This window comes from Canis aureus, chromosome 32, assembly GCF_053574225.1.
Source record: "Canis aureus isolate CA01 chromosome 32, VMU_Caureus_v.1.0, whole genome shotgun sequence".
Taxonomy (NCBI): domain Eukaryota; kingdom Metazoa; phylum Chordata; class Mammalia; order Carnivora; family Canidae; genus Canis; species Canis aureus.
Window position 1 is genome coordinate 35,898,704 of NC_135642.1, and position 27,302 is coordinate 35,926,005.

At 47.1% G+C, this 27,302-nt stretch overlaps 1 long non-coding RNA gene across 4 annotated transcripts in view; it reads left to right on the top strand.

Annotated features, from left to right (window-relative positions):
- The window catches only part of LOC144303425 (uncharacterized), a 51,188-nt gene extending 25,961 nt beyond the window's left edge, over positions 1-25,227 (top strand). For 2 of the 4 annotated variants that reach the window (XR_013370483.1, XR_013370484.1), the window contains one exon: positions 14,512-15,530. This is a non-coding gene — a long non-coding RNA (uncharacterized LOC144303425). Of the gene's footprint in view, positions 1-14,511; positions 15,531-19,018; positions 19,906-20,441 lie in introns of those variants that run through there. The other 2 variants (XR_013370486.1, XR_013370485.1) reach the window with 2 other exon arrangements.
- The last annotated feature ends 2,075 nt before the right edge of the window (positions 25,228-27,302 follow it).

Sequence of the window (27,302 nt, forward strand, 5' to 3'; positions counted from 1 at the left end):
GTGGTTAGCCCGCAAGAATGCATTATGAGTCAAAGGATCCGCGCCTGCCCTTCGGGTCTGCGGTCCGTTGCCTCCAGCCCCCTCCCTCCTGCACATTCCCCTGTCCCTGAAGCTCATGAGTCAGGTTTTCCGCCTCCTGCCTCCTGCGATTTCACTGCTCCCTGCCAGCCAAGCTGTTCTGCAGACCCAAGTTGGTAATGACAGATTCCTCTCTCCTGGCCCTCCACTGGTGAAACCGCGGAAAGTATTTGAAACACGCAGCCCGGGAATGTGCAAGCTTCCCTTCCCTGGGCTTGGCAGGGGCCAGCAATTTCTCAGCCAGCGCTTTTGACTAAGACTTCTGTGGTTCGGGTTTCCCCTGAGCTTGTCAGCTCAGTTTTCCAACAGTGTTTATACCTTTCTTTTTTCCTTCAGAGAAAAATTAACCCTAAAGCCGGTTCTGAATCCTACAAACCCTGGAAGCATGACTTTCTCTCTGTTACAGGTGTTTGGATGCACCTCAGGAGAGCTGGCCTTGGCCTGGGAGGTGTGGCGGGGGCGGGGGGATCTGCTGCCCATCAGGTCTGCGTGGACCCAGGTGGCCTGAATCGAATGATTCTCTGCTGAAAGAGACACCCAGAGGTCTTCTAGATCTTCCGCCTCCAGAAAAGATCTGGTTAACCCATTGCAGACCTCTGTAACTTTTGATTTTCATCCATGAGGATGAAGGGAGGGAGAGAGGAGGGAAAGACCACAGGCTCTGGACCTAGGTAGAGCTAAATGTCCGTTGCACATCTGCTCCCACTTGGTTTCATCATCTGTAAAATGGCAGTAATAATTCCAGGTTATCGGGAAATTTGAGTGCAGTATGTGAAAGTACCTGGTACAATTTCTGCATACTCTAGGTATACAATAATTTCCCCTCTAAACCTATTTCTTTTTTCTTTTAAACATTTTATTGATTTATTTGAGAGAGAGCGAGAGTAAGAGAGAGAGCACCATCATGGGGGAGAGGCAGAGGGAGAAGAAGCAGGCCTCCCCACTGAGCAGGGAACCTGATGTGAGGCTCAATCCCGGGATCCTGGGATCATGACCTGAGCCAAAGGTAGACACTTAACCACTTAACTGAGCCACCCAGGCGCCGCCCCCTTCCCTATTTCTGATTCACTAATTTTACTATCTCATCACAAAGTTGTTTAGTAAATGAATGAATGAATGTCTTTATACATCTAAATACCCTCTGCTCTTTATGATCCCCTTCTCCTCTCAGGTCAACACTTCAAAGACATGGGATATATATTTGCTGAGCATCAACTCTGCAAAAAGCAGAGCTAGGAGCTAGGTCTCATGGAGACACTCTTGATGCGCAGCCCCAGCCCCTGTTGTAAAGGATTTTCTGGTCTCGTGAGGGCACAGTCACCACAGCGAGAATGACAGGATGGAGGGAACACTGTCCACTGGAGGAATACTCAGAATGATTTTACTCACTCGCTTATACATATGCACCCATTCCTGCAATAAGCATTTACGGGGCCTGGCCACCGCTCCCCCCCACCGATGGTGGTTCTAGGGGCTTCTAAACAGGCCTTCCCATGTCACAGGCTTGCCCCTATTTGCTGTGAAGTGATACCTGAAAGTGCTTTGGAAATGAAAGGGCACGCTGTTCCCTCTGCCTAGAACCCCCTTCCCACCTCACCCACCTGGAGAACGCAGGACCAAGCCAAGGAAGGTGGGCACCCCTTCTCTGAGGTACCCTCCCTGACCTCCTGAGGCATAGTTAGCTTCTCTCTCTCTGAGCCCCCCAGCACATTAGTCCTAACCGGAGCACTGCCCCTCCTTCACTGCCTTGTGGTGGGCTGCTTTCAGGTCTGCCTCTGAGGGAAGATGGAGCTCCTAGCTTGGGCTCCCTAAAAGCAGAGGCTGAGAAAGAGATTTGGATGTAAGTAGTTCATCAGGGACTAGGAGCACGTTCTTGGGAGAAGGGCGTGAGGGAAGCAGGATGGGGCAGCAAGGATGGAATCTCTGCTGGAGCCCAGCCTCAGCCTGATCCGTCAGAGTGGGAACGAAACCTCAGAGCATGAGCTCCGACAAGGGTGTCCATCAAGGGGACCAGCCTCTGTACCCTGGAGCCTCAGGAATAGCCTCCCAGGTGAGGTGGCTCCTCCTTGGCCAAAGACGATTCTCTGTGGAAGAGGGTGGCTGTGAGCGGTGGCTGCCAACACCCCCAGCAGCAGGGGGTGGGAGCCTCAGGTGCGTGTGTAGGGGACCTGGGTGGGGCACCTACAACATCCCAGGGGGAGAGGGCAAGGGAGGATCAGGAAGGGGCATCAAGATCTTTACCAGACCTTTTCCAAGATGGCACATGTGTTCTGCACATTAGTCCCCCATCTTCCTGTCTTTTGCTAAAAGGCCTCAGAGGCTGAACAGAGGAGCTCAGCAGAGGCTGCGCGCCTACAGTGGGCGGAACAGGGCCAGTGTCCCTGAGGGCCCTGGGGAGGGGCAGCAAGGAGGGGACGGCCCTGGCTCTTTGCCACTCACTGAGAGTGTCCCACCATCCCTTAAGCACAGTGGGCCTGACCTTCCCTGCCTCACCCTGGCCCTGGGGTCCTTCCATCCTCTGAGCACCCTCCATGCTTGACCAAGGACTTGCTTTACCTCACTAAGCCCACGGCCAATCCTTACAAGCAAGGGCTTCATCTTTTTTTTTTTTTTTTTTTGATTTTCCAAGTGCCTGTCTCAGTGCCTTGGCCTTTAATAGCTGTCCACTAAATTGAGCGAATAAAATAATAGATTCCTTAATGTTTTCTGTGAGGTGGGAGGAAGGCCCCAGACCCACTGTGACATCACCACTTGCCAAAGGGTATACTCATGTTCAGGTGGGGCCTGGGTAGTCCTTGCTCTTCCCGCCCCAACACCCCAACACCCCAGCCCCAGCCAGCACTGAAACTACCACTCCCACAACACGCTTGGCCCTCCATGCATCCCGTGTGGCAGCCTCGGGCGAGGGTGGACAATGGGATACGGCAAGAACAGAGAGCCCCCGCTGGCCCGGTGCACCCACTCCTTGGCCTTAATTTATATGAAATGTGACTCCATCACTCAAAGCCTGTGCCCGGCCTTGGTCGGCGCAGGTAATGATGATATAGGCTCATTTATGCAAGATTATCCTTTTATCACATTTCCAGACTCATTTATGAGGCTCATGTTTCCCCCCGAGGGCGTCATCAAGCAAGTTAAGTTGTACTATTTCCCTCCCGCAGAGAACTGGCGGGAGCCTCCCCCGTTGACGGATGAGGCCCGCTGCCTTTGCCAAATAGGGTCGGCGTGATGGATCTTTTACTTGTGAATATTATAGCTGGAAATTAGCATGTTTATTGAGGTAGAATGTGTTTGTTTACATTCCACTACCCATGGCATTACCTCTTATGACCTGACTTATTTAGTTGAGGATAAGCACAAATGATCCGCATTTTGGCACCCACAAAAAAAATTAATGAACTTCCAGATATAGAATTCAGCCTTAAGTAAGTGAGGTGGGTGGGGGCAGAGGGGCCAGGAGGGGCTCTGGGGGTTTGTGTGGTGAGCTAGGTGGACAGCCTGGAACTCTGACCCTATCTGGAAGGGGCAGTAGGTTGGGAGGCAGAGGGAGGGCAGGGGCTGGTGGATTAGGTGTCCTTGCAGAGCACAGGGCCAGCACAGAGCCTGCTTGTCCAGTGGAGGTGACTTCTGTGGATGGAGGAGGGGCCGGAAAGGGGGTGCAACTTGCCCTGACTTTCTGACAAGTGGGAATTGGTAGAGGGGATGGAAAGAGACACCAGGAGAGGGAGACGGATTCCCTCTACATTCTTCATCCCTTTTTCCTGGTTGTGTCCTGATGGGGCCTGGGGACAGAATGAGGTACCAGATAGGATTTTGGTCCATTTCTGCCACAAATCTGTTGGGGACCTGGGGAAGGTCTCACCTGCGAAATGGGGCCAGCCTCACTGGTAACCTGGGAAGTAACGGGACTCATGTCTCCATCACCAGTGCCTGCAGTATCAGGCACAGAAGAGGTGTTCACTACTGGCCAGACGATGGGCAAATAGGACACTATAGATTAGCATTCAGAGAACTCCGAAAAGGCCCAGGTAGGAAATATTCTGAGTTTTGTGAGTCATACAATCTCTACTGCAACTATTTAACTCTGCCCCTTTAGTGTAAAACCAGCCAGAGACAAGACGTACACAAATGAGTGTGTCTGTGGTCCAAGAAGACTTTATTTTTAAAATCAGGTGTGGCTGGATTTGGCCACAGCTCTTCATCTCTGTGTAGGGAGACTGGAAGTTTTTGGACTCAGACAGCTGGACTTAAATCCTAGCACCTCTACTCTTACCTGTGTGGCTTTACACAAGTTACTTAACCTCTCTGAACTTCTGTATTTCTCTTCTGTAAAATGGAAGACAGTGGCTTGTACTTTTTGGGGATTCCTCTCACCATGCCTACAGGGTTGGCTCAGGAAAGACTTGTGGGTTGGTTCAAAAAATGGTCTCTGACCGTAATAAGTCCTAATGAGTGTACTGTGCCTCTCTCACACGTTTTATTTCTTCATCCCATCCCCAATGGAATGGCACACTACTATTATGCCCACCTTATAGAGGAGAAAGGCAAGGTCCAGAAAGACTTAGAGACTTTCCAAAGGTCACTGTCTTATTATTCCATTTGGGCTGCTGTACTGCTCTAACAGAACTCTCTCAGCTGTATAGCTTAGAAACAACAGAAATTCATTTCTTTTTTTAAAAAAAGATTTTATTTATTTATTAATGAGAGACACACAAAGAGAGGCAGAGACATAGGCAGAGGGAGAAGCAGGCTCTCTCCTGATATGAGACTCGATCCCAGGACCCCAGGATCACAACCTGAGGCAAAGGCAGTTGCTCAACCACTGAGCCACCCAGGTACCCCAGAAATTCATTTCTTTTCAGTTTGGAGGCTGAAAAGTCCAAGCTCAAGGCCCTGATAGATTCAGTGTCTAGTGAGAACTGCTTCTTCATAGGTGGCTGTCTTCTCACTATAACCTCATAAGGCAGAGGCTGCAAGGGAGCTGTGAGGGCACTGATCCTATTTGTGAGGACCCTCATGACCTAATAACCTTCCAAAGTCTCCACCTCCTAATCTCCATACATGGGGCATTAGGTTTCAAAATATGAATTTGGAGCGGGGGTGAGGGGGGAACACATTCAGTCTCAGTAGTCACACAGTCAGTAAGGGACAGAAAAGGGGTTAAAACCAGTTATTTCAGCAGTGAATCCTTGCAGTTTCCAGTACACCAGAGCTGTCAGCTGTCCCCAGGCTATCCACTCCTGCTATGGCAGTGAGCAAATGGACTGGCTGTAGAGGTGCTTGAAAATATGTAGATTGGGAACCTAATCTCTCTGTGAGGAGAGGCTACTTGTTATCTCTTCAAAGTCTGAGATTTATAGGCTAGGAATATGGGAATCTTGGCTCTGTAATGAGGATCCTAAAGTGGGTGAGCAGATTGGGTTTGGAGTTGGGGTGGGGCTGATAGATCCCTCCTGGTGCATAAAGAGGACAGGCAGACAGTTCTGATTAGCTCAGAGATCAAGCTGTAATATTTGGATAGAGCAGGAAACCCTGTATCAGTTAGGGATAGCATTTAGCAGCAAGTCATCAAGACCCAAAAAAGCTAAGGCTTAACAAAGACAAAAACAAAACAAAGCTCAAAACATCAGATCCTTTTTTTCTCTTAGGTACTATGAAATCCAGGGTGGTCATGACTGGGGCAACATCTGTCAGATGTTATTAGAATCTCTGGCATCTTCTATCTTCTTCTTGGCCAAGTGGCTTCCACCCTCAAGGCTACCTCTTGGTCACAAGATAGCTGCTGGAGCTCCAACCATCAGGATCATATTCTAGGTGGGAGAAAGAAGGGAGGAGGGGGGTGGAAGGGGAGCTGGGCAGCTGAGTTGGCCCCTTTTAAAGGTGAATTCCTCGGAACCCCACCCAAGAAGGGAACAATTTTGTCTTTCACTTCATTGATGGGAATTCACAGACCAGCCCTGTCTATAAGGGAGGTTGGGAAACATGGATGTTGTAGCCAGTCATTGCTGCCCCAATCAGGGCTGTGCCAGTAAGGAAGAAGGGCAGAATGGACATAGCGTACGTGAACATCAGTCTCTGCCTCCTTTCCTTAATTGGCCAGAAGAGTAAACTGAGACCCAGGGAAAGAAGCAACTTGCTCATGATTGCACAGGAAATTAGGGGCGTACCTGAGACCAGACCCCAAGGTTTCTGACTCTGAGGGAGATGCTTCTTCTCTTGTCCATACTGCTTCACTCCGTAACCACACACCTGGCCCCAAGTAATAATGATATTATTTATTAAGCCTTAACTGTGTGAAGGTACTACGCTAAAGGCTTTCCAAGCTTGTTCCATTTAATCGGGTACCAACCATTTCAGGTAGGCATCACTATTACTCCCATTTTACAGGGGGAGAAGCTGAGGCCAGGTGTGAACTCATTTAAGTATGGAATGGGCGTGAAACCCAGGTTCCTGACCCAGGCTGTGAGCAATCTGGTGCCTGTGGTTAAGGTGACCCAGGGACGTCCCCCGTAGGCTGCTCAGTGGTCCTGTGCCTCCAGGAACGCCTTGGAACCACCCCCAGAGGCAGCAAGCCTTCCACAGACCAGGGGGCTCCCTGCTCCCCACCCACCTGGCCAGCCTCCCTTTCTACAGCTTCTCATCCCAGCCAATTACTCCTAATGGAGTGATATGAAATGTAACTAACTTGGGGAAATATCTGTATACTTTAATTAAATCAGTTTGCAATTAGCCATCTGAGTAATGAGGCTAAGGTGTTTTATCTCCCTGTGAGCCAGCGGGCCAGGGGAGCCACAGGCAGAGGGATTTTGTGCAAATAGCGTGGTCCTACTGACACATTCCCCAGGGATATAGAGGCAGGTGCTGGAAGCCCCAGGAGAGGATTTGGCCCAAATTTACTATGATTAAATAAATACAGCACCTCAGAGAGGAGCTCCTAGGAGCTATTTGTAGGACTAAATTTTTAATGGCTACAGCCTGCTTTTCTTATTAAAGAAATACCAGAGCCTTTAATCCAAACACCCTCATGGCAAACCGCTAAAAATTGCACATGTCCACTGTGTGACCCTCAAGTCCCCAGACAGGGTAAACGCCTGGCTGGGCAGACTGGCCTCTGTCCAGCAACAGGCTCCTTTCAGGCTCCCTAAGGCTGGCAGAGCAGGGTGAGAGGCAGGTGAGGGATTTGTGTTGGGTGCAAAATTTAAGGGGTGGCAAAATGCTAAGACATCAAATAATAGTTGAACAGACTGGATCTCTGAAAACCAAAATTAATGCAAGAAAGTTGATGATAAACAAAATTTCAGCATTTTTAATAAAACAGGTTCAGTAAATGAGGCCATGCCATGCTGAGCCAAGCCAGAGTCTGAAGCAAAAGGAAAAATCAGTAATATTGATCTTGTCTTTATTTAAAAATTTTATATTTTGTTCAACATGGATTTTTTTTGTATTAAATTGGATTTTTAAAGTGTTGCTTTAAAGTGTTACATATCTTGGTGACTTCAATTTTTGGCACCTCCTTGTATGCCTATGTAGGCAAGTGTCTCACTCACCTAACGGTTGTCCTGGCCCTGCCAGCTGGATTTGCTCTTAGAATTTGTGTCTCCTTTGGTAAAATGATCATTCTGTGTGCCCTGTAGGACTCTGCTGGGTTTTTAGGGGCTCTATAGGATAGAATTTATGGTGACAGAGATGAGAATGGCACTTGGAGCTTTAGAGAGCAGAGAGCAGTCTGGTGATTGCTCCAGCAAGACCCAGAGACTAGAAGCAACTGGCCCAAGGTCACACAGCAAGTTTGTGGCAGAGCTAGCTCTGATTCCCTACAGAGGAGAGATGAGCTTTTCCCGTGACTCAAGGTAAAAGCCATCATAGAGCTGTCTTCCACGAAGGGAGGCCCTAAGAAAGTGACCCAGGTTGGATGTGCTGGTGGGTGGGCCTGGGTCCCACATATAACCTCCTTCTCCCTCCCAGTGACTGGTGCAGAGGTGGCCATGTGACCCAGGTCTGGCCATTAGGACACAGCAGAAGTCGTTGGCTGGGGCTAATGGGGACAGAATCAGCTGATGTCCTCTGGGATCTTTTTGCCTGTTCCTCTTCCCCCGTCATGTCTTGAACTTGCACTTTGTGCCTGGAAGTGAGCAGCTGCCTCAAGAGTTTAAGGACAGAAGAGTTTAAGGACAGAAGCCACATGCTAAGGATGGTGAAGCAGAAAGAGAAGAGGAGCCTGGGCCCCAAGGCCCCTTGAACCCTCCCTTCCAGCCCTGGGCTGCCAACCCCATCCGTTATTCAGTGAGTTAAATTAATGCTGTCTGCTCAAGTCATGATTAGCTGGATTTTCTGCAGCACTCACAGCTTGAATGCTATCCCAGCAGCCCTGTCACCCATGGTTTCAAGAGCAGCTTTTGGTGAAAGTGACTATTCACGTGGCTCACTCCCTGCTTTGTTCAAGTCTTTGCTCCCTATCATCTCCTCAGGGAAGTCTTCCCTGATCACCCATCATTCTCCATTCCTTTCCTCTGTGTTGCTTTTTAATGGTTCTTGTTGATCTCTACCTGTGATGTGATTATTTGTTATTTGCCTCCTCCATAGGAATTAGTTCCATGGGGGTGGAGGGCGGGTAAGGCTCTTTTGTCTCCTTTCATGGCTGTATCCATGGTGTCTCGAACAGTATGTGGCATATAGAAGGTCCTCAATAAGTATTGTTGAATGAAGGGACATACTCTGAGCCAGCTGGGTCCTGAGCCTTTGCTCTTGCCTCTGACATTGGCCAGCTTTCTATGGCAGCAAGTTAACTTGGTCCCTGGAATTAGGATTTCCACTTCCTCTCTAGTTCTGGCCCTTTGTACCTAATTGTGAATTCCTCTTACTGACCCCTCTGCTCTCCTGCGATGGGCACCACTGGACACCCCAGATCTTAACTGGCTTGCCTATGGGCTCTGTCTGTCTGTCTCACCAGACATTCACTCTGCACATGCCTCATGATGGCTGGGCACCCTCTGCCCCATCCTTCTTCATCCTCATTCTCCATTGTCATTGTCCTTATGGGATCCCAGGCAGTGATGACACTGTGTGAGAACTCCTGACTCTCCTGTTGACAATACATCAAAAGCCATTACCTCCTGGTCCTGATTTCCAAGATGGGAGCCTGCCTCTAAGAAAACAAAATGAATGGGTTTGGTGTGCCAGACTCCATTAACTGGCTACCCGAACTAATCAACAGCAGGATTTCAAGGAAATTGCAAATTGAGAAGCCAGATTATTTGGGTCTCTTGATTAAGATTGGAAGAATAATTGTTGAAGGGTTCCATTTAATAAGCATTGTTTACTAACCCCAGATCTTGTTTTGATATTTTAACCTCAATTATGGGGGATATGGCAACACTAAGATAAATAATTGTGCCATTGTTGCTGGTAGGGACCTTAGAGCTCCTCTACCCACATCCTTTCATTCTATAGATGAAGAAAATGAGGCCCAGAGAGGAAAAGGAGCTTCTTCTCAGGTCCCCGCAAGGGTTAGAGACCCCCGGCTGGGGACTAGGGCTCTTCTACTTCTGAAAAAAAAAAACAGCAAGAGGTTCAAGGAGCCTCAGAGGGCATCTTTCTCACACGGCCATCAGTGCATCCTGAACGAGTTAAAGAACCAGATCTCCTCAACAGTTAAGGAAATACTGAGACAAATATGATGGGAGGGGGCAGCGTGTCATTGTCTCCAAGTCCCTGAGTTTTCTTTGGAAGGAAAAAATGACGGCCTCATCATACCCTCTCCTGCCAAGGAGCCGTCTTCATCTTGTAGTTACTGAGAATCCGATGGAACCAGAATATTACAGAGAACCACCGAGTGTGAGGGACAGTCTGGAGAACCTTCCTTGAGGCCTGGAAATGCCCACTTTCCTAGCAGCCAGGGCTAGAGTTCGGGTCTCCAGAGTCTCCTGTGAGGCTGCTGTTCCCAACTGCCCACTGCCTTGCCTGGTCCAGCTCCCAGTTCTGTGATGCTGATCAGACCCAAATGGCTGTCTCTGGAGATGCCCATCCATGCAGATGCCTGTCCCTACAGGTGATTCCCTGGGGAAATCAGGAAACAGGATGGGGAACCAGAAGAGACAAGGAAAATCATGGTTGGGTGATGTCAGGAGGTTTCCTGGAAGAAAGGAGGCTCTGCACCTGGAGAACAGAATTTAGTAACCAGAAGGATATTTGTTATCAGTGAGAAATTAGTGGGTGCATGAGACATGTTCAGGGAAAATTCATTCATTCTACACAATTTTTTTGGAGCCCTTATTATGTGCCAGTTTCCTTGCATAGGCTGTTTATTGTAATCCTCATAACAAACCTATGAAGGAGGCAATACTTTGCTTCTGTTTGGCATTTAGGGAATGAGGTACAGAGATGTTAATTTGCCTAGGCTCACACTAGTAGTAGGGAAAGGATTTGGACCCAGGAATAGATGTTTCCTTCCACTAGAGGATATGCAAATCACTTATGATTGGAATCCTGGGAATGGACTGTCACCTATAGGAAAGGGAGTTCAGAGCACTAAAGACACCCATGGCCCCTATCACAGTTGGGCCCTGGTTCCCTCTCTCCTGTGAAAACCTTTCCAATCTTCAGAGAAAGACTCCTGAACCCTCCAGTCATTCACATATTCATTCTTTTGACACACACAACCAGCACCTTCTCTTCCACCAGGTGCTATAGTACATATTGGGAATGTACACAATAGGATGTGGTCCCTTCCCTCAAAGACCTTTCTGTTTCCTTCTGTGGCTCAAGCAATACTCACAACAAATGACTACATCATTCTGACCGATTTGGTCCCTCATCTCAGCATCCTTAGTGACCCTAACACCAGCACCACCTTTTTACTACACACTTGAATTAATACCATCTCAGCTTACGCTAGTTCTTTTTTAGCAACCATTACCCCATCTTAAGGAGTCAGTTTATGGCTTACTAAAACCCCAAGGATTTTAAACAGGAACCTGCTCCAGTATCCCCCATCCTATCCTCAACCAATTGACTGTTTGAACTCAAATGGGAAAGTACTTTTGCTTTTTAAAGATTTATTTATTTTATAGAGAGCATGAGTGCACGAGCAGGGGAAGGGGCAGAGGCAGAGGGCGAGAAAGAATTCTCAAGCAGACTCCTTTCAGAGTGCAGAGCCTGCCTTGAAGTTCCATCCCTGTAGGACCCTAAGATCACGACCTGAGCCAAAATCAAGAGTCAGATAATTAACAGAGCCAGCAAGGTGACCCTACATTTTTTTTTGTCTATTAAACTTGACTTTATTGCATTGTGTGTGTGTGTGTGTGTGTGTGTGTGCGCGCGTAGCCTACTAAGTACTTTTCCAGTCTCTATTTTATCACTCAAGTGTTTCTGCAATGCCTGGAAATGAAGAAAGTCTGCTTTGAGAGTCTTCATTCAAGGAAGTAAAATGTAGAATAGAACTGAGATAAGAATAGGCCTTATGCCATTTCACCAGTGACCTTCTTCCAGTTGATTGCCCCATATTGTTTGTGTGGGGTGGATTAACCAGCTGTGAAACTGCATCTCTAAGCTCTCATCTTGCCCCATCTCTCCATTTTGTTCACAAGTCCAACAACAGAGACTTACAAAATGCTAGGCAGAAACCAAAATGCAGCATGTCTAAAAGCATCCCATCAGAGGGAGCCCAGGTGAGCTGAGCATCTGCCTTTTCCTGCTGAATCTTCACTAATTCCTAGTAGTCATCATTTCTTTGGTTCTTAACTGCTTATAAACTAGGAGAATACTGCTAGTCACAAAAGAAGGTTCTACGAAGGGAGGCAACAACTTTGCAGGTCCAGGATGAAGTGATTCCATTGCAGCAGGGAGATCTAGCTTACCGCGTCCCCCTCCCCCCTCCCATGGGCATATGGAAGAAACTAGCACAGGAAGGCACATTAGGGAAGATGTGCTAGGAACAAAGCCACAAGAGGTTTTCCAGGAGCAAACAATGTAAAAATTGAATCTGGAAAACCTAGTAGAAACAGAATGAGATGGAACCTTTCATCTCAAGAGAATGGTCCACCCAGTATTACGAGGGCTGAAACGTGTAGTCCTACACTAGAGGCAGGTTGTACCAAAGACCTTGACACAGTCCTGGTTCTTCTGGGAGCTAAGATATGAGAGAGAAAAGGAGCTGGAGCTGTGGGGCATTTTCAGAGCCCTTATACTTACAGTCATTGAAAGGGCTGGCTTTTTAATACAGATAGTTTGGTGAATCGCCATCTAGGCACCATCCCTGCAAATCTCGCTACAGCCACGGGAGGTGGTATTTGCCATTATCAATAGTGGTCCGGTTTTCCCAATCGTGCCACCTGGTGGCTACTAGTAGAACCACAGGACCAGTGTTAAAAGGACAGGCATTGATAAGGATAACAATGCATCGCATAAATCATTCAATTTGCAAAAGAGTATGCCAGTTCCATTTAGAGTTTGTAAAGTCACGGCAGCCAGGAACAATTTCAGGTGTTGAGAAAAACACTTGTGGAGGGGACACAAGAACCAAACAGGCCAGTGGAAGGAAATGTAATAGCAGTATTTGTGTGTTGGGGATGTCCGGAGGGGGTTGTCCACACAAGACAGAAGACAAAGGGGAGAAGGGACAGGAAGGAAACGAAAATGGAGCAACTTAATGAGAGTGGAGGGATTGCTGAGCTATGGCTTCCACCCCAGCTAATCCTGTCGCTCATAAGGGTCTCCCTGACTTTACCACTTCATTTAATTCAACAGGCCTGTATTGAACACAGAAGTGCTTCGAGAGAGGTGGGCTGTCCTGAGCAATCAGGAGGAGCTGTTCTCACCTCTTCATCAAGCTGCCCAGAGCGTTTGGCTCCTGAATGCTGTGGCATGCTTGGGGTCTTGGGGGGCAGATGCCTTCCTACTTCATTTTTTTTTTTTTTAATTATTGTGGCAAAATACGCAGAATACAGGTTTTACTACCTTAACCACTTTTAAGTGTGCAAATATACCACCATCCATCCACAGAACTCTTCTCATCTTCCCAAACTCCACAGTCACTCTTAAACACTAACACCCTGTCCTCCCTTCTTCCATCCCCTGGCAACCACCACTGTAATTTCGGTCTCTGTGAATTTGACAATTTTAGGTACCTCATGTCAGTGGAATCATACAGTGTCTTTTTGTGACTAATTCATCTCACTTAGCATTTATCTCTTCAAGGTGTGTCCCCTTGTGGCACATGTCAGACTTTCCTCCCTTTGTAAGACTGAATAATATTCCATTGTATGTACATACCACATTTTGCTTTTCCATTTATCCCTTCATGAACGTTTGGGTTGCTTCCATCTTGTGTCTGTTGTGAGTAATGCTGCCGTGAACATGGCTGTGCAAACATCTGTTTGAGTCCCTGCTTTTAGGTATACACCCAGAAGTAAAAGTGCCAGATCATATGGTCATTCTATTTTTAATTTTTTGGGAAACCACCACACTGTTTCCATAGTGACCTCATGCATTCTTATGAGGAAATATCACCGCTGCTTCAGCGCAACACAGAGTGCCCTGAGCAGTGAGAATCGGAGGCCTCCTGAGATGAAATGCCATCTCCAGGTGGAAAAGAAGGGATTGTATTTTTCAAGTTTCACCTCTTGCTTCTCTCTCTCATAACGCCTACCCCAAACATGAATAGCATCCATATATTTAAGCTAAATTTCAAACCCATCAAGGCTGGGGCAGAGAAAGACCCTGACCCCCTTGGTGGGATTGGAGGAGGTAGAGGCCCAGATAGTAAGTTGAGGAGCACAGCAATCTGTTCACGTAAAAAGAATCTTTGAACCCTGGGGGGACTTGGGATCCATACTGAAGACTCATCAGATACTCAAAGAGAGTCAAGCTTAAATGTTGAAAGCCCTCCCCTCCCCCCAATCATTGTCTCCTTCCACCCTCACAGCTGCTAGCTTGCTTGGAGAGAGGACAGCTCCTCTTAGAGCAAAAAGTGTGATGGAACCCATTCCCACCATTACTCGGTGCCACCTGCAGGGGGCAACTTGGCACAGAGAAAGTGGGGCTTTGTGGGGAGAGTCCTGGGTTTAAATCCTCCCTCTGCTACCTACTGTTCATGTGACTTTGGATGCGTTCCTCAATTTCTTTCAGACTCATTTCAGAGTCCATAAGACCAACGACGATCATGTTGACTTCCCCCTGTTGTAAAGATGACATGACATGGAAGACGTAGGGTTTCAAGCCCAGCACCCAGAACATGGGTGTCCCTCCCTTCCTCTCCGGCTCTTCCTCAGTTATTGACTTTGACCATATTCTGCTAGAGTTCTCATCTCTCCAGGCTGCTGGGGCTCGTCTTCCGGGGGCTGGTTCTCACCCACATTGGCTCCACCTTTGATTATTTCCGGTTGGCCTTTTGGTCTCCAATTAGCTCAGACCCCTCTCTCTCCCTCTCTCTTTCAGTGGGTGACGGGGTGCCGCATGAAACTACCCCCGCTGGAGCCAACCCCAAGGCAGAGCCACGCTCTTCCCTCGGCCATCTCCTCTGGCTGCAGACTGTGTAAGGGAGGGCGGCCAGCCCAGGTGAGCACAACCCACCCAGCCCCGGCTCCATCTGGCTTTCGTTAGATTGGGTTACAACCTTAACGTTACTTAACTGAAGAGGACTTTGGGGTGTGTGTGTGTGTGTGTGTGTGTCTGTGTGTTAATAGCAATTTGTGATAGATGCCTTTGGCGCCCACACATTCAATAACACCCACACTCACAAAAAAGAAGGGGGGAGGGGAGCCGTTTTTATGGGAGATAACATAACTGCTTGCAATTTGGCTATTCATTGTATCTTTGGCATTTTATGTACTGCATTAGCGAAGGCAATTTCATGCATATGGATATAATGCATTAAGTGGAGGCATTTAAATATAGTGAAACTAATTTTATGATGATTAGTTGAAGGAAAACATTGCATTCGTATCATCTATATAGAAGCCAATTTGCATGAAAATGCCCAAAGTTGCTATGCCAACATTTTCTGTGCTGCTGGTCGGGGTCGTCTCCGAGTCAAGACTTTGTATTAAAAATCGGTCTCCAGTGCCCGTGTCTTTTAATTCATTGCAAGCTGTAGGCCATTTGCTCACAAAGCGCTCGCAGTAAAACAAATGAATAGCTAAAATACTCATTTGCATGATTCCCATTTGAAAACGATTCCCCTGAAATTAAAAAAGCGTGTTACTCGGTTGTGAAGATGGATGGGCCAGTGAGGCGGGCAATTAATATTTTCAGCGTTCTCTTTAAAGCCCTCCCAAGACTGCGAACAGCACATGCCAGACAAATTGGGCCCTGCAACAGTTTCAGGGCCTCGGCGGCAGCAGCTTGCTTCCACTGTCTCCCCTTTATTGTCTCACTTACATTATGCAGTAATTAAAACTATTTACCATTCCTACTTATCCGCCATCTGCTACCACGGAAGGTTCCTCTTCTTTAGAAAGTCTTCTCAAAGAACCGGGAGGAGAGAGGAAGGCCTGGCACTGGCTGCGGAGAAGCAGTTTCGGGGCGGGGGCTTCCCCCTCCCCCTGCCACGTCCACCTGTCCCTCCTGTGAAAAGGAAGGAGGCGGTGATGGAGGAGGTCATGGGTATGACGCTGGTGCCCTAAGCGAGCTGGTTATGGGGGCAGGAGGGGCAGGGTGTTAGAGCACAGCTTTCCTCATCTTTTGCGGGGAGTTCTGGTTTAGCTCTGGGGTGATCCAGATGTGTAGAGGGAGCCTCAGCCTGCACCCTCTCATAATTCGTAACTGAAAAGGCCCTGGTGGCTTTGATCATGCAGTCGGGGTCTGGAGCAAAGCCCCCACCTACAGTTATACAAGTTTTTCATTGCACAAGTGTGCCCAGCCCAGGGAGCTGTAAAAACAGAGGTCCATCCTGGGATCCATGTGCCAGTCCGAGGTCCTGTGTAGGGGTGTGTGGGGGGTCTGCCCTAAGAGGTTGCCTTCTTCAAATTCCTACAAAGGCAGTCTGTGATCCCTCTGTGGCCTTTTGAAAGAGAGAAGCCATTTTGAAAGCAACCAAGTTGCTTGCCACCTCTTTTTTTGTGGCTACTGATGCCTCTCAGACTGGTTCAACTGTGGGTCCTGGCCTTGTACCCACAGGCTTAGCATTTGTTTGCAGAGGCTGAGCTAGGAGGTCCAAAGAGCAGCCTCCTCTGCAAACATTTTCATTTTCTCTACGGAGCCCAGCTCCCAAAGTAAGGAGGAGGCAAACACAGCAGGAAATGAGGACTGATTCTCGCCGGCCCAGAGCCGGGCCAGAGCCTGCGCCCTTGTGGCCAACGGCATGCTTTGGGAGGACAGGGTTGGCATCAGGAATGCTTTGTGTTTCCTCTTCCCTTCTGAGCCCACCTGAGGGCCGGACACATAGCACGTTCCCCAAAGTACTTGTTGAATGAAGTCGACGGTGGAGCTGTCCACTCTTGACATCCCTGCTCAGTGGCGAAGCCTCTTCTGAAACTTGATCCAGCCAACTCTTGGCTCACCTCCCATTTCAATGGTCTTTTTTCTGGAACTTAGCCAAAGGGTCTGCATTTGCCTAGAACCGAACTTCGTGGCTGTGACTTTTCTGGGCCTAGAAGGCCTCAGGACCACACACGGTAGCCAGCACTCCACATCTGGCCTAGGCCTGAATGCCCCTTCCATCTTCTCATCTCCCATAACTTCACCTCTGCCCCTCCGCCCTCCTTGCCCTAGAGACAACTCTCTCCACCTCTACTAACTTATATGGCATTGAGTTGCTACCCAGCATAGCTGAGACACCTTCATCTCTAGGTGGTTTGGGAACCTTCCAGCACTGGCAGGTCAGAGAGGATGCCTGGCCATTCAGGATGAAGTCATAATGCTTTACTGAAGATACTGGAATACTGAATTCACAGGAAGGCTGAATTTCTGACAAGGGCTTTGCCCCAAAATGGTGTGGATGTTAATGGCCTTGGAGGTAGTGAGTGCCACATCATTGTCACTAAAGATGTAATGGCATCTGGGAGTCACACATCAAAATCTCCACCTCCAGTGCAAAGCTCCTTGCCAGGCACTGAGAGCTCTCCTGTTTCTAGACTATCTAGAAACACATTCTCTCTAATGGGACACAGAAGGAACATAACTGGACAGTGTGGGTTCTATAATGAAAACAAATACACAGGTGTGGGGAAAAGGCAAGACTTACCCCAGAGGATAGTCCTTTTGAAGGCATAGCTACAGCCAGGAAGGGAGCAAGGGATGCCTTCCAGGGCCTCTCAAATGCTGTCACATTAGCAGATGCTTATGCTGCCAGCAGGAACTTCCTCCCCAAACCTTAGCCTCCGTGGGCCCCTGCAGACTGGCCAGGGTGCCAGCCACAACCAGGGTGCTAGAAAGGGCATTGACCTTGGCTATGGTCTTGGGTTGGAATCTCTCTCTGCCACTGATTGTCTATGGGCAGCCCTCAAAACTCTCAGCTAGTCTCTGTCATCTCAGCACTAAATGGGGTTTCATGCCTGTTCTAAGACAGGTTGTCTTGAGCCTATTAGTTAATGCTTACGTGGTATTTCAGGGCCCAGTCTATATCCTCAGAGCAAGCACATGCCCTCCTGGAGTAGACGGAAGTGTCTTTGTACAGGGAGAGCAGCATGGCAGGTGTAAATGTTTGAGATGTCAGTTGTTCCTTTTTGCACCTGCAGAGTCCATCTTTGCAATTCAGAGTCAGGTGCTTGAAAAATCAGACCCGGCCTTGCTGAGGAAGGACAGCATGTGCAGAGTTGGGGTCAGCTTCACATCCTTGTAGGGAGGCTGCGGTGTCCTCATGGGTTAATGAGGAGAACCCAGAGCACCCACTCCGTGCCAAGCCCTGTGCTAAGCCTTTCACGCAAGTGACCTCCAATTTATATGGTCCTTATTCAGCTGATGGAAAATTAGTGCTTGGAGGATCCAGGTGGAGTCCCAGAGTCCAGTGCACTTCCTAACTTGCTGTGTGACTTTGGGCCAGTTGCTTGTTCTCTCTGAGCCTCCATCTCCTGATTTCCGACTCACATCTGCTGCAGTTCCCCGCCCCACCCTGACTTTCAAATCCTCTGCTGGCTGCTAAGCTGCGTTTCCTGGTAAATCATTGTAATCATTGTGAAGCTCTGTTGTTAAGACATGAGTGAGAGAGAAGCATTCTGAGTCACCAAAGAAGACATTAGTAAAAGTAAATCCGGAAGCATGAATCTGGAAGGTGGGGGAGAAACAGGCAGAAAAAGGCAAAATTAACCCCGCCAAAACCGCCTTGGAGGGATTGACCAGAGGAAAAGAAGGGGCGAGAGCCGAATACCTACTTAATAACCACCACTAAAGATCAATACTGGACCAAAATAGAATCCCACGTAGGAAATGATCTTGTTCCACAGCGCTGGGAAAAAAAAAAAAAAATTTAACATAGAGAAGCCATTTAAAGCAGAAAAAATATTTGTATGTAAAAGGAAATATTTTAGGTAGGAGTTGAATACCAAATGATTTTGGGTCTCTGTGGGGAGTAATGAGGCATAGCAAACACACAATTCTATATGCATGTAATATTATCATCGCACGCCTCGGAAAGCTTTTAAATCACAGAAATGCAGTTAGGGACCATTGTACAAAATAAACATCCCACTTGGTGTCTTGCCTGCCCTAAGTTCCTTGATCTAGAGCAGCGCTGCCAGATTTTTACAGCCCCATAAATTAACGTGGTGCTGATTTGATTGAGCTAAATTAATAAGACTTGTGCTTTGTTGCAAAATAACTATTACAGTATGTTGTGGGGACGCACTGCCGATAAGGAAATTGCCGCCTTTAACAATCCCACTGAAGTTTCATGGAGGATTTCAAAACCGATTTTAATTAAAACAAAAGCCGATGTGTGGCAATAATGTGGGTGTTAAGGAGAGAAAATGCAAAATGTCTTTTTAAATCCATTTTAATATGTCTTAAGGACTGGATGATCGATGTGGTGAGAGCCGGCGGCTGACACCGCGCCGGGATGCTGCCTGTAATCCCGCTTCGGCGACGTTGGCACCTTGGGCCCACCCGTGGGCTGCTGTGCTGGCTCACCACTTCCGGGCGAGGAGGGGTCAGCTCTTGAGTTGGGGCTCCATCGGGGGAAGACTTCCGTTTCAGGGGCTTCCTCCTCGGTTCCGGGGACCAAGGCAGAAGCTGAGCTCCATTCTCCTGGCTGCTCGGCACCACAGCAGAGGCCAGCAGGCTGCAGCCCCGGCCCCAAAGGCCAGGCTCCCCCCAGCTCCCTGCTCACCTGTGACTGGCTTCCCAGATGCAGGTGCCAATGCTCAAGGCAGCCTCTGGGAACCCTGAGGGGCTTGTGTTTTAAGAAGAGACAGTGGGAGTGTGATAGCAAGAGGCAGCTGTGCAAAGTGGTCAGGTCGGTCACCTGCAGAGTGAGACCACAAGCACTAGGACCAGCGGGGAGGGCCGGCTCCTGAGCCTCAAAACTGGAACCACGGGGCGGGTGCTTAGGGCAGGCAGAGGCAGGGAACCAGGGCTGGCAGTGCCTGTGGTGTTGAGCACCCGGGGTGAGCTTGGTTGGTCTGCCTGCCAGAGGCACACTAAATCTGAACCTTCTGCTTCTCCATTTTCTCAGCTGTAAAATGGGAATAAGGAGCCAATTCACCTCACAGAGCTGCTGTGAGGACATGAGGTTGGTGCCTGGTATACTAAAAATGTAGGGCAGTCCGGGTGGCTCAGTGGCTTAGCCCCGCCTTCAGCCCAGGGCCTGATCCTGGAGACCCGGGATCAAGTCCCACATCTGGCTCCCTGCATGGAGCCTGCTTCTCCCTCTGCCTGTGTCTCTGCCTCTCTCTCTCTCTGTCTCATGAATAAACAAAATCTTGAAAAAAAAAAAAAAGTTATTGACAAAAACAGTGACAAAAATACTAGTTCCCTGTTTGTTTCAATCAGAGACAATTAGCCCTTACTTGAGCACCTGTGATACATACACAATACTAACAGAGACCAGGTACTGCTTTTTGAGGCCCTGTGAGGTCCTGGGTGCTGTTCTGAGCACCTGGTTCATGTGCGCCGCCTCCGGTGAGGGTTGGAGGAGCGAGAGGTGTTCCCATCACACAGTGTGAGCTGGGATCTGAACTAGACCCAGGTCGCCTGAAAGCCCTGCTCTGAACCACTAGGTGAGTGACCTTCAAACTTCTTTGAAAAATAATACATTTTCCCCACACGACCCAGAGTATATACACACAGCCTTATAACTAAAGTGGAAGTTTCACAAACATGATACCCTTAGTATGTATGATGCGTGTAATATTTTTATTCCATTTCTTTTGTAAAAGAAATTGTTCATGACTCACTAGATTCTTTGCAACCTGTTCTTGAACCTCAACCTTCAGTTTAGAAGAAGCCACCTGCACCAGCCACCGTGTGGGAGACTTTCTGCGTTTCATATCATTTGACCCTCCTACCTGCCCAGGAGTTGGGTAGCCGTGTACCCGTTTTAGAAATGAGGAACAGAGATGGAGGAAGGAGGAGCAGCTTGGCCCCAGCTCTAACCATGCAGCTTGCCAGTGCTCAGCATCTCGACTGTCACTGCACCATATGCTCCTCTGAGGAAGTTCCCCATCCACCTGGTTCTTCCCCACTGTCCACCAGTGTCCGGCATGGAGCAGCCCCCCAGGAACTGTTGAATAAATCAGCGGTGTGTGTGGCCAGGGCACCAGGTCCTGTACTTGGCCTCCATAGCTCACCAGGCTCTGTTCCAGAGTTCTTTCTGGCTTCTCTTGGCTATCTGTCCTCCTTCCTTGTGTCTCCTGAAGGCAGGGGCCAGCTTGGCCTCACAGGCCTTCATCATGTCAAAGTGACCTTCACAGCAGAGAGGACTAGAAATACTTTCAGCAGGAGAGGAGGGGAGGGGCCCTCTCAGGAACTAGAGCAGGGACACCTGCAGCTCATCACCTGGGAAGCCCAGGAGGAAAGTTTGACAATCAGAGGAGGCAGAGAGGGAAGTGCAGGGGAGCAGTGGAGTTGTTCATCTGTAGGAGCCTGTGCAGAGGTGGGGTTAGCTCCACATCCTTGTAGGGAGGCTGCGGTGTCCTCATGGGTTAATGAGGAGACAATTACAAGGCAGAACCAGCAGCCTCCACCAGAAGTTTGCCTTAAATACAGAGGGAACTGGGTCTGCCTGTTAACTTCCCTGGCTCAGGACTTGAGGTTAAGCTGTGGGATCCTAACCATCCTAATGAGGGAGTCCTAAGGATCCAGACAGTGCTTGGGTCTGGAGGCCCAGCAAAAGGCTGGAGGAGGAGACGGGGCACAGAAGCAAGCTTGGGCGCATCCTGAGGGCCCAGAGCCCGCAAAGGGGTGGGAGCTATGGGGAGACTGTCTCAGAAAACCTGGGGAGGAAGATGGTGAGAAGAATGCACTGAAAGGGGGCAAGGCCCCTTGGGAGGCTGTCCAGTCCTCCAGGCTCAAAGCTCCTTCCCCACAGGGAAATTTCCATCTCCCTTTGCCAGGGACAAAGGCTGTTTCCCTTGGCTGTTTCTTCCTTGGGTTTTATACTGAAGTGGCTACTCTCTTCTGTTCGTAGAAGATTCCATTTGCTTCAGAGCCAATGAAGAGGAGACCTCAGAGGGATGAGCCAGCACTTTGGAGAACTGGGTCCCCACCCTTAACCATATAGTAAGGTTGCCTCATCCATGCTCTGGCCATACTATGGCTGCCTCATTCTGTGGGGCTCAAGATAACCTCCTCTCTAAATCATACCCATACCATTTGGGCTGTGGGATCCAGAGTTGCTCCCTCCCGCTTGCTTGGTAGCAGAATGATGAATCTCGCCATTTTGAGCTAGCATACCTAGGTTGGTTCCTTCTTAGCTGAGTGACCTTGGGCAAGTTATTTTAGTGCTCTCAGTCTTAGTCTCCCCATCTGTATAATGAGATATACTACTACTTATTTTATAGGGTTGTCATGAGGAGTCAGTGGACCCATTCATTAGTGAGAGCACCTAGTAAGTTATGGTTTTTGCTTTATTTATCCCTCATACAGGTACTGAGCAGTGTCTTAGCAAGGTCTGTGCTGGGTGGGGAGCTGGGATAAAGAACTGCATAAGATAAGGGCCTGCCTTCAAGGAGCTCAGTGCCCAGGGAGACAGACAATGAGAAGCTAAAGAAGCCTTGCTCTGGGATGGTGCTCATGCTGCAGCACACAGATGGACTTTGCCATGGGTGGGGTGTCCTACATGGATGGCCATGGTCTTGGGCAGGGGGCCACATTCCTCTGCTGGCTGCCTGCTGAGCACCTCTCATTTTCTGCTTTCTGCTGCATTCTGGAGCCTTGAGAATCCAACTCAGGACTTCAGACTCCAGATTCAGTGCTTCCCCTAAGAAGCCACAAAACAAAGATCCTATCTCCTGCTTCCTGCTGGCATCCGTTCCCCACCCCAGGACATCAGAGCAGAAGGAACCCCATGCATATTGGTTGGCTCTACTCTGTATGGAAGAGGAGCCCGAAGTCTGGCTGGAAAGGGTTTGGCTTGGGCCCTGCAGAGAGAAAGTCAGACCCAGCTGGGACCCAGCTCTCTCAACTCTCAGACTGGGGCTTTCCTACCCTGCTCACAACAAGCTCTCCACCATGCACTCCCTCTTTTTGCTGCAGTAGGAGGGGTTGAGAGCAGAAAGAGTAGGAACCTTCTGGACCAGGCCCACTTATTCTCCCCAGAAGCTCTTAGGTCTCACATTTGTTGGATTTTTCCTTTTTGTTTCCTAATTTCTTTTTTTAAAAAAAGATTAAAGCATCATTAACATACAGTGTTATATTAGTTTCAGGTGTACAATATAGTGATTCAACAATTCTGTACATTACTCAGTGCTCATTGTGATAAGTGTACTCTTAATTCCCTTTATCTACCCTTCCCCTACCTACCTACCCTCTTGCAACCACCAGTTTGTTCTCTGTATTTTGAGTCTGTATCTTTGGTCTCTTTTCTCTCTCTCTCTCTCTCTTTTTTTTTTTTTTGTTTCTTAAGTTCCACATATGAGTGAAATTGTATGGTAGTTATCTTTCTCTGACCGACTTATCCTGTTTAGCATAATACCCTCTAGTTCTATCCATGTTGATGCAAATGGCAAGATTTCATTATTTTTCATGGCTGAATAATATTCCATTGCATACATATACCACTTCTTCTTTATCCATTCATCAGTCAGTTGACACTTGTGCTGCTTCCACATTCTGGCTGTATGGCTAATGCTGCCATAAACGTAGGGGTGCATATATCTTTTTGAACCTGATTTTATCTTTAAATCATCTTTTTTTCTTCCTCTTATTTTAGGTTCTTACCACCTACCTCATTTTTTCTCATCTCATATTCCTATTTGAACTCCTTTTACCAACCCTCCCATTTTTTGCACTTAAATAATTACTTTATTATCATTTTTACTTTTTGAGTTGGAGCCACACTTGCCATTGCTCCAAGTGAATCCCTCTCACTTACACAGCTTTTTATTTCCCAGGTTCTAATATCTTTTTTTTCAAAGATTTTATTTACCTTTTCATGAGAGACCAGAGAGAGGCAGAGACATAGGCAGAGGGAGAAGCAGGCTCCTCATGGGGAGCCCGTTGTGGGACTCGATCCCAGGATCCCGGGATCATGACCTGAGCCAAAGGCAGATGTTCAACCACTGAGCCACCCAGGTGCCCCTAGTATCTTACTTTTAAAAGTCCAGTTGATTGTATTATCCATAAACACTACTTTCAACTCCTTATTTCCTTTTAATATTTGCTTTAAAATTTTTTCATCCTTTGATTCTCATTCTAATTTTGACTTTTTGTAATTCTCTCATCCTACTTTTATTATCTATTCTTTTTAAAAAGTATTTTATTTATTCATGAGAGAGAGAGAGAGAGAGGCAGAGGGAGAAGCAGGCTCCATGCAGGGAGCCTGATGTGGGTCTCGATCCCGGGATTCCAGGATCATGCCCTGGGCCAAAGGCAGGCGCTAAACTGCTGAGCCACCCAGGATCCCCTATCTCTCTATTCTTTATTTCCCCTCCTCTTGCTCTCTCTTTGAAATCCTCTTTACCTGGGAATGGGCATTTCTGCCAGGAAGCAAGATGGAATGGGTGCCAGGGAATCATAATAAAGAAGGGCCCTGTGCACATCTTGGATGCCCCAGTACCCCTCACCCCCTGTTTGTGTGGTGGTGCATCTGGCATACCCTTTCAAGGAAGGAGCATTGTATCCCTCAGTTAACTCAGTGTGGTCACATCACTGGTTCATTGGAATCAAGTAGCTGCTGGGCCATTCATGTTAACTGAGACTTAAGAAGAGCTACATCTCTTGGGGTACCTGGGTGGTACAGTCGGTTGAGCAACTGACTCGTGGTTCAGCTCAGGTTGTGATCTCAGGGTTATGAGGTCAAGCCCTATGTCAGGCTCCACGTTCAGCATGGAGTCTGCTTGATATTATCTCTTCCTCTCTCCCTGCCCCTTCCATTTGTGCTCTTTCTCTCTCTCTAAAATAAATAAATAAATCTTAAAAAAAAAAACGGAGTTGCATCTCTTAAGAGCTACAATCATCATTGTATCAAAAGTCCAAGAAATTTGAGCAACCATGCCAAAAGCATGATGTTCATGGATGGTACCCTCTTATATCAGTCAATCATCCACTTCTTCCCCTTCCCTGAGCTCCATCCAAGCTGCCATCATCTCTCACCCTAACCACTGCAACAGCCTCTGGACTATTCCACCTAAATTTGTGCTGTCTCCAACTCCACACAGAAGGTACAGCCATTTTTTCTTGGAGTAACGTCTGACTGTGTCATCCTCTGCTTAAAACCCTCCAAACACCTTGGCAAAACAGTGGGAGGTTAAGAGAATCAGGAGGTTCTCCTCCCTAGAGAACACAGACTCAGGTGCATGGTTTGGGCTCACATTTTGTGTGCCAGGAACCCCCGCCATCCTCAGCAGGACTTTTTGCCCAATAGCCATCACCCATCACCCCCACCACCCACTGGATTGGACCGTCCTACTTCCTGTTTTGGTTTCTCCAATTAAGAAAACATGCTAATCCAGGGTTGTGGAGAAAGCATAGAGCAGACTCTATTTCTAGCATTTGGCAGTTTGAATCATTTAGATCAATTCTCAGGGTAGAAACAGAGATGCTGAAAAAAGTGAAAAATATGTTCTTTTTTTTTTTTTTTTTTTTTTTTTTTTTTTTTTTTTTTTTAATTTTTATTTTTATTTATGATAGTCACAGAGAGAGAGAGAGAGGCAGAGACACAGGCAGAGGGAGAAGCAGGCTCTATGCACCGGGAGCCCGACGTGGGATTCGATCCCGGGTCTCCAGGATCGCGCCCTGGGCCAAAGGCAGGCGCCAAACCGCTGCGCCACCCAGGGATCCCTGAAAAATATGTTCTTAAAGGCATTAAAAAGCTGACAATATAGAAAGATGATACAAAGTCAAAGCTAATTGAAAGCAGGAGCTCTGAGAACGCTGCAACTACTTGTGCTTTATTTGCCCAACCACCAAACTTGAGCGTCAGTTTTGACATTGCCAAGGGTTTTGGGGGAGAGAATATAAAACTTAGGGCAGCAAAGATGGGGTGTCTAAGAGGATATCCTCCAAAGGGAAGCTCTCAGTGTATGTGTGAGCTGGAAGAAAAACGGTCTGATTCCTCTCACATTCAATGACTGTGAGAAAAGTTGCCTTGGTCTGAGGAGGTCAGAGAGAAAAAGAGCTACTCATGAAAAGTGGATTTATGGCCCAAATCCACATCACCTGAACAGTCAGAATAACTGTAGCCATGAACTTATAAAGTTGTCTTGGACTAGTAATGCCTTTAAGGTACCTGGAAGAAGTAAACAAAGATCTTTTCATCTCAGTTTTCAAAGAATTACCCAAAAAAATTTTCCAAGGAAAATGAACAACTCAGACAAAAAATAATCAAGTACACAAGGAAGCAAGGCACTGGAAACAAGAACCCAAAGAAACAGCAGAAACAGATCTGCAAGATCTCAGATACTGTGCTTATCAGATACAGAATATAAAATACTGTGCTTATCATTTAAAAGGAGTAAAAAGACAAGGATGATAATATCTGCAGGGAAGAGGAAAATGTTTAAAAAGAAAGAGACTTAAAAGATTATTAAAATAAGGAAATATTACATTTAGAAATGAAAAATATAATTAAAGTGAACACACAGTGAATCTGCATAATAGATTAGACACAGCCAAAGAGAGAATCAGTGAAATGGATGGATCCAGTAAAGAGAAAAAGGAGATAGGGACTATGAAAGAGAAGTTAAGCAATATGAGAGATAAAATGATAAGATCTAATATACATCAAATAACAATTCCATAAGGAAAAGCTTAAGAGTATGAGGAAGAGGTGATAATTTAGGAAATAATAGCTAAGAATTTCCAGACCTGAAGAAAGATCTTGATCCATTGTTTTGAGACACCTAATGAAAGATTATATAAATAAAATACACATGTAGATTCCTCAGAGTGAAACTGGAGAACAAAGACAAAAGATTTTTAAGGCTGCCAGAAAAAGAGGAAAACAGGTTATAATCTATTCAAAAGAAAAAAATGTAGATTGATGGCTGACTTTCAATAACAACTGTGGGAACCAGAAGATAATAGAATATTTTAGCACACTGTTGATTAAAAACAACCACTGACTTAGAATTCTGTAGTCAGTGAAAATGTCTTTCAAGAATAAAATAAAATTAAGGATTTTCAGATAAAAAATAAGAAGAAAAAATTTGCCATTAGCAGAGACTCACCAAAGGCAATGCTTAAGGTTGTGCTACAAGGATAAAGATAGTTATCCTGGAATGAGGAACAAAATGTATAAACAGATGAAGAACATAGAAGCCAGGAGTTATATAGGTTGATTAAATAAATATTAACAGCTTTAATAATAGTTGTATTTGAGATTTTAAAAAGATAGATTTTAAAATATGAAAACACCAACATATAAGTGTAAAGTGTTCTAACATCCTTGAATAGTCCAGGAGGATGTATTGATTAATGTTAGCTATTGATAATTTTTGAATATAGATTGTTATAATTTCCAGATCAATTGTTAAAAGAATAAAAACAGAGAATGCACCTTCTGAACTGATTGAAGAAGCAGTTCTGAATGGTCACAAAATATTCCATTAAAATAAAAAACGCAGAAAAGGAGAGTAAAAGAAATATAGTAAAGTGGTACAATTAGAAAGTGCAAGAAAATGTAGCAGAAATAAATC